Here is an 11,275-nt window from a genome sequence, read left to right as displayed (position 1 = left end):
TTTTGCAATATATGACTTTTCGATAAAAAATAATTTTTTTCAGTACAAGCTTTATTATACAGTGGAAAACGCTGGTACTCCAGTATTGCTTTTGCGGTTGCACAACGTATGTAACTATGAGATTTCAGCACTTGTCCATTTTGCAGTATATGACTTTTCGATAAAAAATATTTTTTTTCAGTACAAGCTTTATTATACAGTGGACAACGCTGATATTCCAGTATTGCTTTTGCGGTTGCACAACGTATGCAACTGTGCGATTTCAGCACTTGTCCATTTTGCAGTATATGACTTTTCGATAAAAAATATTTTTTTTCAGTACAAGCTTTATTATACAGTGGAAAACGCTGATACTCCAGTATTGCTTTTGCGGTTGCACAACGTATGCAACTGTGCGATTTCAGCACTTGTCCATTTTGCAGTATATGACTTTTCGATGAAAAATTTTTTTTTCAGTACAAGCTTTATTATACAGTGGAAAACGCTGATACTCCAGTATTGCTTTTGCGGTTGCACAACGTATGTAACTATGAGATTTCAGCACTTGTCCATTTTGCAGTATATGACTTTTCGATAAAAAATAATTTTTTTCAGTACAAGCTTTATTATACAGTGGAAAACGCTGGAACTCCAGTATTGCTTTTGCGGTTGCACAACGTATGTAACTATGAGATTTCAGTACTTGTCCATTTTGCAGTATATGACTTTTCGATAAAAAATAATTTTTTTCAGTACAAGCTCTGTTATACAGTGGAAAACGCTGGTATTCCAGTATTGCTTTTGCGGTTGCACAACGTATGCAACTGTGCGATTTCAGCACTTGTCTATTTTGCATTTTTGAATTTTCGATAAAAAATATTTTTTTGCAGTACAAGCTTTATTATACAGGGGAAAACGCTGATACTCCAGTATTGCTTTTGCGGTTGCACAACGTATGCAACTATGCGATTTCAGCACTTGTCCATTTTGCAGTATATGACTTTTCGATGAAAAATATTTTTTTGCAGTACAAGCTTTATTATACAGTGGACAACGCTGATATTCCAGTATTGCTTTTGCGGTTGCACAACGTATGTAACTATGCGATTTCAGCACTTGTCCATTTTGCAGTATATGACTTTTCGATGAAAAATATTTTTTTGCAGTACAAGCTTTATTATACAGTGGACAACGCTGATATTCCAGTATTGCTTTTGCGGTTGCACAACGTATGTAACTATGAGATTTCAGTACTTGTCCATTTTGCAGTATATGACTTTTCGATAAAAAATAATTTTTTTCAGTACAAGCTCTGTTATACAGTGGAAAACGCTGGTATTCCAGTATTGCTTTTGCGGTTGCACAACGTATGCAACTGTGCGATTTCAGCACTTGTCTATTTTGCATTTTTGAATTTTCGATAAAAAATATTTTTTTGCAGTACAAGCTTTATTATACAGGGGAAAACGCTGATACTCCAGTATTGCTTTTGCGGTTGCACAACGTATGCAACTATGCGATTTCAGCACTTGTCCATTTTGCAGTATATGACTTTTCGATGAAAAATATTTTTTTGCAGTACAAGCTTTATTATACAGTGGAAAACGCTGATACTCCAGTATTGCTTTTGCGGTTGCACAACGTATGTAACTATGCGATTTCAGCACTTGTCCATTTTGCAGTATATGACTTTTCGATGAAAAATATTTTTTTTCAGTACAAGCTTTATTATACAGTGGACAACGCTGATATTCCAGTATTGCTTTTGCGGTTGCACAACGTATGTAACTATGCGATTTCAGCACTTGTCCATTTTGCAGTATATGACTTTCCGATGAAAAATATTTTTTTGCAGTACAAGCTTTATTATACAGTGGACAACGCTGATATTCCAGTATTGCTTTTGCGGTTGCACAACGTATGAAACTATGAGATTTCAGTACTTGTCCATTTTGCAGTATATGACTTTTCGATAAAAAATATTTTTTTTCAGTACAAGCTTTATTATACAGTGGAAAACGCTGGTACTCCAGTATTGCTTTTGCAGTTGCACAACGTATGAAACAATGAGATTTCAGTACTTGTCCATTTTGCAGTATATGACTTTTCGATAAAAAATAATTTTTTTCAGTACAAGCTTTAACAGTGGAAAACGCTGGTATTCCAGTATTGCTTTTGCGGTTGCACAACGTATGCAACTGTGCGATTTCAGCACTTGTCTATTTTGCAGTATATGACTTTTCGATAAAAAATATTTTTTTGCAGTACAAGCTTTATTATACAGGGGAAAACGCTGATACTCCAGTATTGCTTTTGCGGTTGCACAACGTATGCAACTATGCGATTTCAGCACTTGTCCATTTTGCAGTATATGACTTTTCGATGAAAAATATTTTTTTGCAGTACAAGCTTTATTATACAGTGGAAAACGCTGATACTCCAGTATTGCTTTTGCGGTTGCACAACGTATGTAACTATGAGATTTCAGCACTTGTCCATTTTGCAGTATGTGACTTTTCGACAAAAAATAATGTTTTTTCAGTACAAGCTTTGTTATACAGTGGACAACGCTGATATTCCAGTATTGCTTTTGCGGTTGCACAACGTAGGTAACTATGCGATTTCAGCACTTGTCCATTTTGCAGTATATGACTTTTCGATGAAAAATATTTTTTTGCAGTACAAGCTTTATTATACAGTGGAAAACGCTGATACTCCAGTATTGCTTTTGCGGTTGCACAACGTATGTAACTATGCGATTTCAGCACTTGTCCATTTTGCAGTATATGACTTTTCGATGAAAAATATTTTTTTGCAGTACAAGCTTTATTATACAGTGGAAAACGCTGATACTCCAGTATTGCTTTTGCGGTTGCACAACGTATTTAACTATGCGATTTCAGCACTTGTCCATTTTGCAGTATATGACTTTTCGATAAAAAATATTTTTTTTCAGTACAAGCTTTATTATACAGTGGACAACGCTGATATTCCAGTATTGCTTTTGCGGTTGCACAACGTATGCAACTGTGCGATTTCAGCACTTGTCCATTTTGCAGTATATGACTTTTCGATAAAAAATATTTTTTTTCAGTACAAGCTTTATTATACAGTGGAAAACGCTGATACTCCAGTATTGCTTTTGCGGTTGCACAACGTATGCAACTGTGCGATTTCAGCACTTGTCCATTTTGCAGTATATGACTTTTCGATGAAAAATTTTTTTTTCAGTACAAGCTTTATTATACAGTGGAAAACGCTGATACTCCAGTATTGCTTTTGCGGTTGCACAACGTATGTAACTATGAGATTTCAGCACTTGTCCATTTTGCAGTATATGACTTTTCGATAAAAAATAATTTTTTTCAGTACAAGCTTTATTATACAGTGGAAAACGCTGGAACTCCAGTATTGCTTTTGCGGTTGCACAACGTATGTAACTATGAGATTTCAGTACTTGTCCATTTTGCAGTATATGACTTTTCGATAAAAAATAATTTTTTTCAGTACAATCTCTGTTATACAGTGGAAAACGCTGGTATTCCAGTATTGCTTTTGCGGTTGCACAACGTATGCAACTGTGCGATTTCAGCACTTGTCTATTTTGCATTTTTGAATTTTCGATAAAAAATATTTTTTTGCAGTACAAGCTTTATTATACAGGGGAAAACGCTGATACTCCAGTATTGCTTTTGCGGTTGCACAACGTATGCAACTATGCGATTTCAGCACTTGTCCATTTTGCAGTATATGACTTTTCGATGAAAAATATTTTTTTGCAGTACAAGCTTTATTATACAGTGGACAACGCTGATATTCCAGTATTGCTTTTGCGGTTGCACAACGTATGTAACTATGCGATTTCAGCACTTGTCCATTTTGCAGTATATGACTTTTCGATGAAAAATATTTTTTTGCAGTACAAGCTTTATTATACAGTGGACAACGCTGATATTCCAGTATTGCTTTTGCGGTTGCACAACGTATGTAACTATGAGATTTCAGTACTTGTCCATTTTGCAGTATATGACTTTTCGATAAAAAATAATTTTTTTCAGTACAAGCTCTGTTATACAGTGGAAAACGCTGGTATTCCAGTATTGCTTTTGCGGTTGCACAACGTATGCAACTGTGCGATTTCAGCACTTGTCTATTTTGCATTTTTGAATTTTCGATAAAAAATATTTTTTTGCAGTACAAGCTTTATTATACAGGGGAAAACGCTGATACTCCAGTATTGCTTTTGCGGTTGCACAACGTATGCAACTATGCGATTTCAGCACTTGTCCATTTTGCAGTATATGACTTTTCGATGAAAAATATTTTTTTGCAGTACAAGCTTTATTATACAGTGGACAACGCTGATATTCCAGTATTGCTTTTGCGGTTGCACAACGTATGTAACTATGCGATTTCAGCACTTGTCCATTTTGCAGTATATGACTTTTCGATGAAAAATATTTTTTTGCAGTACAAGCTTTATTATACAGTGGACAACGCTGATATTCCAGTATTGCTTTTGCGGTTGCACAACGTATGCAACTGTGCAATTTCAGCACTTTTCCAATTTGCAGTATATGACTTTTCGATGAAAAATATTTTTTTGCAGTACAAGCTTTATTATACAGTGGAAAACGCTGATACTCCAGTATTGCTTTTGCGGTTGCACAACGTATGTAACTATGCGATTTCAGCACTTGTCCATTTTGCAGTATATGACTTTTCGATGAAAAATATTTTTTTGCAGTACAAGCTTTATTATACAGTGGAAAACGCTGATATTCCAGTATTGCTTTTGCGGTTGCACAACGTATGAAACTATGAGATTTCAGTACTTGTCCATTTTGCAGTATATGACTTTTCGATAAAAAATATTTTTTTTCAGTACAAGCTTTATTATACAGTGGAAAACGCTGGTACTCCAGTATTGCTTTTGCGGTTGCACAACGTATGAAACAATGAGATTTCAGTACTTGTCCATTTTGCAGTATATGACTTTTCGATAAAAAATAATTTTTTTCAGTACAAGCTTTAACAGTGGAAAACGCTGGTATTCCAGTATTGCTTTTGCGGTTGCACAACGTATGCAACTGTGCGATTTCAGCACTTGTCTATTTTGCAGTATATGACTTTTCGATAAAAAATATTTTTTTGCAGTACAAGCTTTATTATACAGGGGAAAACGCTGATACTCCAGTATTGCTTTTGCGGTTGCACAACGTATGCAACTATGCGATTTCAGCACTTGTCCATTTTGCAGTATATGACTTTTCGATGAAAAATATTTTTTTGCAGTACAAGCTTTATTATACATTGGACAACGCTGATATTCCAGTATTGCTTTTGCGGTTGCACAACGTACGTAACTATGCGATTTCAGCACTTGTCCATTTTGCAGTATATGACTTTTCGATGAAAAATATTTTTTTGCAGTACAAGCTTTATTATACAGTGGAAAACGCTGATACTCCAGTATTGCTTTTGCGGTTGCACAACGTATGTAACTATGCGATTTCAGCACTTGTCCATTTTGCAGTATATGACTTTTCGATGAAAAATATTTTTTGCAGTACAAGCTTTATTATACAGTGGAAAACGCTGATATTCCAGTATTGCTTTTGCGGTTGCACAACGTATGTAACTATGCGATTTCAGCACTTGTCCATTTTGCAGTATATGACTTTTCGACAAAAAATAATTTTTTTCAGTACAAGCTTTGTTATACAGTGGACAACGCTGATATTCCAGTATTGCTTTTGCGGTTGCACAACGTATGTAACTATGCGATTTCAGCACTTGTCTATTTTGCATTTTTGAATTTTCGATAAAAAATATTTTTTTGCAGTACAAGCTTTATTATACAGGGGAAAACGCTGATACTCCAGTATTGCTTTTGCGGTTGCACAACGTATGCAACTATGCGATTTCAGCACTTGTCCATTTTGCAGTATATGACTTTTCGATGAAAAATATTTTTTTGCAGTACAAGCTTTATTATACAGTGGACAACGCTGATATTCCAGTATTGCTTTTGCGGTTGCACAACGTATGTAACTATGCGATTTCAGCACTTGTCCATTTTGCAGTATATGACTTTTCGATGAAAAATATTTTTTTGCAGTACAAGCTTTATTATACAGTGGACAACGCTGATATTCCAGTATTGCTTTTGCGGTTGCACAACGTATGCAACTGTGCAATTTCAGCACTTTTCCAATTTGCAGTATATGACTTTTCGATGAAAAATATTTTTTTGCAGTACAAGCTTTATTATACAGTGGAAAACGCTGATACTCCAGTATTGCTTTTGCGGTTGCACAACGTATGTAACTATGCGATTTCAGCACTTGTCCATTTTGCAGTATATGACTTTTCGATGAAAAATATTTTTTTGCAGTACAAGCTTTATTATACAGTGGAAAACGCTGATATTCCAGTATTGCTTTTGCGGTTGCACAACGTATGAAACTATGAGATTTCAGTACTTGTCCATTTTGCAGTATATGACTTTTCGATAAAAAATATTTTTTTTCAGTACAAGCTTTATTATACAGTGGAAAACGCTGGTACTCCAGTATTGCTTTTGCGGTTGCACAACGTATGAAACAATGAGATTTCAGTACTTGTCCATTTTGCAGTATATGACTTTTCGATAAAAAATAATTTTTTTCAGTACAAGCTTTAACAGTGGAAAACGCTGGTATTCCAGTATTGCTTTTGCGGTTGCACAACGTATGCAACTGTGCGATTTCAGCACTTGTCTATTTTGCAGTATATGACTTTTCGATAAAAAATATTTTTTTGCAGTACAAGCTTTATTATACAGGGAAAACGCTGATACTCCAGTATTGCTTTTTCGGTTGCACAACGTATGTAACTATGCGATTTCAGCACTTGTCCATTTTGCAGTATATGACTTTTCGATGAAAAATATTTTTTTGCAGTGCAAGCTTTATTATACAGTGGAAAACGCTGATACTCCAGTATTGCTTTTGCGGTTGCACAACGTATGTAACTATGAGATTTCAGCACTTGTCCATTTTGCAGTATGTGACTTTTCGACAAAAAATAATGTTTTTTCAGTACAAGCTTTGTTATACAGTGGACAACGCTGATATTCCAGTATTGCTTTTGCGGTTGCACAACGTAGGTAACTATGCGATTTCAGCACTTGTCCATTTTGCAGTATATGACTTTTCGATGAAAAATATTTTTTTGCAGTACAAGCTTTATTATACAGTGGAAAACGCTGATACTCCAGTATTGCTTTTGCGGTTGCACAACGTATGTAACTATGCGATTTCAGCACTTGTCCATTTTGCAGTATATGACTTTTCGATGAAAAATATTTTTTTGCAGTACAAGCTTTATTATACAGTGGAAAACGCTGATACTCCAGTATTGCTTTTGCGGTTGCACAACGTATTTAACTATGCGATTTCAGCACTTGTCCATTTTGCAGTATATGACTTTTCGATGAAAAATATTTTTTTGCAGTACAAGCTTTATTATACAGTGGAAAACGCTGATACTCCAGTATTGCTTTTGCGGTTGCACAACGTATGTAACTATGCGATTTCAGCACTTGTCCATTTTGCAGTATATGACTTTTCGATGAAAAATATTTTTTGCAGTACAAGCTTTATTATGCAGTGGACGACGCTGATATTCCAGTATTGCTTTTGCGGTTGCACAACGTATGTAACTATGAGATTTCAGCACTTGTCCATTTTGCAATATATGACTTTTCGATAAAAAATAATTTTTTTCAGTACAAGCTTTATTATACAGTGGAAAACGCTGGTACTCCAGTATTGCTTTTGCGGTTGCACAACGTATGTAACTATGAGATTTCAGCACTTGTCCATTTTGCAGTATATGACTTTTCGATAAAAAATATTTTTTTTCAGTACAAGCTTTATTATACAGTGGACAACGCTGATATTCCAGTATTGCTTTTGCGGTTGCACAACGTATGCAACTGTGCGATTTCAGCACTTGTCCATTTTGCAGTATATGACTTTTCGATAAAAAATATTTTTTTTCAGTACAAGCTTTATTATACAGTGGAAAACGCTGATACTCCAGTATTGCTTTTGCGGTTGCACAACGTATGCAACTGTGCGATTTCAGCACTTGTCCATTTTGCAGTATATGACTTTTCGATGAAAAATATTTTTTTTCAGTACAAGCTTTATTATACAGTGGAAAACGCTGATACTCCAGTATTGCTTTTGCGGTTGCACAACGTATGTAACTATGAGATTTCAGCACTTGTCCATTTTGCAGTATATGACTTTTCGATAAAAAATAATTTTTTTCAGTACAAGCTTTATTATACAGTGGAAAACGCTGGAACTCCAGTATTGCTTTTGCGGTTGCACAACGTATGTAACTATGAGATTTCAGTACTTGTCCATTTTGCAGTATATGACTTTTCGATAAAAAATAATTTTTTTCAGTACAAGCTCTGTTATACAGTGGACAACGCTGGTATTCCAGTATTGCTTTTGCGGTTGCACAACGTATGCAACTGTGCGATTTCAGCACTTGTCTATTTTGCATTTTTGAATTTGCGATAAAAAATATTTTTTTGCAGTACAAGCTTTATTATACAGGGGAAAACGCTGATACTCCAGTATTGCTTTTGCGGTTGCACAACGTATGCAAGTATGCGATTTCAGCACTTGTCCATTTTGCAGTATATGACTTTTCGATGAAAAATATTTTTTTGCAGTACAAGCTTTATTATACAGTGGACAACGCTGATATTCCAGTATTGCTTTTGCGGTTGCACAACGTATGTAACTATGCGATTTCAGCACTTGTCCATTTTGCAGTATATGACTTTTCGATGAAAAATATTTTTTTGCAGTACAAGCTTTATTATACAGTGGACAACGCTGATATTCCAGTATTGCTTTTGCGGTTGCACAACGTATGCAACTGTGCAATTTCAGCACTTTTCCAATTTGCAGTATATGACTTTTCGATGAAAAATATTTTTTTGCAGTACAAGTTTTATTATACAGTGGAAAACGCTGATACTCCAGTATTGCTTTTGCGGTTGCACAACGTATGTAACTATGCGATTTCAGCACTTGTCCATTTTGCAGTATATGACTTTTCGATGAAAAATATTTTTTTGCAGTACAAGCTTTATTATACAGTGGAAAACGCTGATATTCCAGTATTGCTTTTGCGGTTGCACAACGTATGAAACTATGAGATTTCAGTACTTGTCCATTTTGCAGTATATGACTTTTCGATAAAAAATATTTTTTTTCAGTACAAGCTTTATTATACAGTGGAAAACGCTGGTACTCCAGTATTGCTTTTGCGGTTGCACAACGTATGAAACAATGAGATTTCAGTACTTGTCCATTTTGCAGTATATGACTTTTCGATAAAAAATAATTTTTTTCAGTACAAGCTTTAACAGTGGAAAACGCTGGTATTCCAGTATTGCTTTTGCGGTTGCACAACGTATGCAACTGTGCGATTTCCGCACTTGTCTATTTTGCAGTATATGACTTTTCGATAAAAAATATTTTTTTGCAGTACAAGCTTTGTTATACAGGGGAAAACGCTGATACTCCAGTATTGCTTTTTCGGTTGCACAACGTATGCAACTATGCGATTTCAGCACTTGTCCATTTTGCAGTATATGACTTTTCGATGAAAAATATTTTTTTGCAGTACAAGCTTTATTATACAGTGGACAACGCTGATATTCCAGTATTGCTTTTGCGGTTGCACAACGTATGTAACTATGCGATTTCAGCACTTGTCCATTTTGCAGTATATGACTTTTCGATGAAAAATATTTTTTTGCAGTACAAGCTTTATTATACAGTGGAAAACGCTGATACTCCAGTATTGCTTTTGCGGTTGCACAACGTATGTAACTATGCGATTTCAGCACTTGTCTATTTTGCATTTTTGAATTTTCGATAAAAAATATTTTTTTGCAGTACAAGCTTTATTATACAGTGGACAACGCTGATATTCCAGTATTGCTTTTGCGGTTGCACAACGTATGTAACTATGCGATTTCAGCACTTGTCCATTTTGCAGTATATGACTTTTCGATGAAAAATATTTTTTTGCAGTACAAGCTTTATTATACAGTGGACAACGCTGATATTCCAGTATTGCTTTTGCGGTTGCACAACGTATGCAACTGTGCAATTTCAGCACTTTTCCAATTTGCAGTATATGACTTTTCGATGAAAAATATTTTTTTGCAGTACAAGCTTTATTATACAGTGGAAAACGCTGATACTCCAGTATTGCTTCTGCGGTTGCACAACGTATGTAACTATGCGATTTCAGCACTTGTCCATTTTGCAGTATATGACTTTTCGATGAAAAATATTTTTTTGCAGTACAAGCTTTATTATACAGTGGAAAACGCTGATATTCCAGTATTGCTTTTGCGGTTGCACAACGTATGAAACTATGAGATTTCAGTACTTGTCCATTTTGCAGTATATGACTTTTCGATAAAAAATATTTTTTTTCAGTACAAGCTTTATTATACAGTGGAAAACGCTGGTACTCCAGTATTGCTTTTGCGGTTGCACAACGTATGAAACAATGAGATTTCAGTACTTGTCCATTTTGCAGTATATGACTTTTCGATAAAAAATAATTTTTTTCAGTGCAAGCTTTAACAGTGGAAAACGCTGGTATTCCAGTATTGCTTTTGCGGTTGCACAACGTATGCAACTGTGCGATTTCAGCACTTGTCTATTTTGCAGTATATGACTTTTCGATAAAAAATATTTTTTTGCAGTACAAGCTTTATTATACAGGGGAAAACGCTGATACTCCAGTATTGCTTTTGCGGTTGCACAACGTATGCAACTATGCGATTTCAGCACTTGTCCATTTTGCAGTATATGACTTTTCGATGAAAAATATTTTTTTGCAGTACAAGCTTTATTATACAGTGGACAACGCTGATATTCCAGTATTGCTTTTGCGGTTGCACAACGTATGTAACTATGCGATTTCAGCACTTGTCCATTTTGCAGTATATGACTTTTCGATGAAAAATATTTTTTTGCAGTACAAGCTTTATTATACAGTGGAAAACGCTGATACTCCAGTATTGCTTTTGCGGTTCCACAACGTATGTAACTATGCGATTTCAGCACTTGTCCATTTTGCAGTATATGACTTTTCGATGAAAAATATTTTTTGCAGTACAAGCTTTATTATACAGTGGACAACGCTGATATTCCAGTATTGCTTTTGCGGTTGCACAACGTATGTAACTATGCGATTTCAG

Source organism: Ascidia mentula, chromosome 4, assembly GCF_947561715.1.
Source record: "Ascidia mentula chromosome 4, kaAscMent1.1, whole genome shotgun sequence".
Taxonomy (NCBI): domain Eukaryota; kingdom Metazoa; phylum Chordata; class Ascidiacea; order Phlebobranchia; family Ascidiidae; genus Ascidia; species Ascidia mentula.
The sequence above is the reverse complement of the archived record's forward strand: the minus strand, read 5'-3'. Positions refer to the sequence as shown.